At 38.8% G+C, this 1198-nt stretch overlaps 1 pseudogene across 1 annotated transcript; it reads right to left on the bottom strand.

Moving 5' to 3' along the window:
* Window positions 1-6: 6 nt before the first annotated feature.
* Window positions 7-320, bottom strand: LOC105809597 (annotated as a pseudogene). The gene has a single exon (XR_001137449.1). The product of XR_001137449.1 is annotated as a general transcription factor IIH subunit 5 pseudogene (transcript).
* Window positions 321-1198: the final 878 nt, after the last annotated feature.

The raw sequence follows: 1198 nt of genomic DNA, 5'->3' as shown, positions 1-1198 counted from the left end.
TTTCACATTTGCTGCTTGTAATTCCCAAGTGGTCAATATCTACTATTTTCACTTCTGGGTAAGAGAAAAAGCGTTTTGGTCCATTAATTCACCCACTCGCTCCTGGAGGACATTAACCAACTCTGCTATTACAAAGACATGAGTTTCATCAATGTCTTGAATGATGAACTTCTTCCCCAGGGCACTGGACTCATCCAAATACAGCAGAAACTGCTTCATGGCAGGATCACATTCTATAAGCACTCCTTTCAAGACGTTGACCATCTTTTCCCAGTCAGAATGTGCAGATGACCTCAAGGATGCTCCGCCCACAGACCCAGCTGTGCCTCGGTGTCGCAGACAGAGTGCCTTGCATCCCATTTTTTCCTTTCATCTATTCTGTTTACCAGCTGCTGCACCACTCTGGGCTGCAGGGTCAGGCCTGGGGAGTCAAGCTTGGATGCAGGTCACAGCCCTGCAAGGACCAGTTATTGTAATTTTTAGTTTTAAAATGTCCATCTGATTTTTTCCATAGATTCCAATTCTATACTGAAGTAAATTACCCATCTTTTTATTTTTGTCCATTTTTACTCTATTTTCTTAAACCTATTAATCATGATTATCTAAAGTTCCTGTCAATTCTAACATCTAGTCTGTTTCTATTAATATTTTTTCTCTTAGTGTATAGTCATTTGGATTTGATTTTTAACACGGCTCATAATTGTATATTGGATCCTGGACATCATGTTTGAAAAAACTAGAGATATTCTAGATAATGTTATCTACCTTTAAAGGGTTAAGTTTTTTTCTGGAAGGTAGAAAAATATGGCAGGTCCTGTATACTTTGATCCTGTAAAGGCTTGATTTTAAGCTTTGTTAGGTCTATTCTATTTCAATATTGTATTGCCCTGATTCCAAGGGTGTGGTAGGGTCTCAGCTGAAGGCCCTGAGTATCTCTGTACCTTATCAAGGCTTGAAGTCTAACTTCTATTGGATGCCAAAAAATCTTTATCTAGTTTATTAGACTCTAAGATTCTGCTTTCCGGTGAGTTTTTTGGCATCTTTTTTGTGTATGTTGAGTTTGGGAACTTAGGTCACTGTTTTGATGGAAATTTGTACCTACAGTTTGATAATCTTCTCTGCAGTTCTTCCCTCTTTGGGAGTTTGCCCTCAATCCCAGGCATGATGGTAGCCTTGAACTTTGACTTTTTTACTTCTT

Source organism: Propithecus coquereli, unplaced genomic scaffold (assembly GCF_000956105.1).
Source record: "Propithecus coquereli isolate 6110/MARCELLA unplaced genomic scaffold, Pcoq_1.0 Scaffold197, whole genome shotgun sequence".
NCBI classification, from domain to species: Eukaryota; Metazoa; Chordata; class Mammalia; order Primates; family Indriidae; genus Propithecus; species Propithecus coquereli.
The sequence above is the reverse complement of the archived record's forward strand: the minus strand, read 5'-3'. Positions and strand labels throughout refer to the sequence as shown.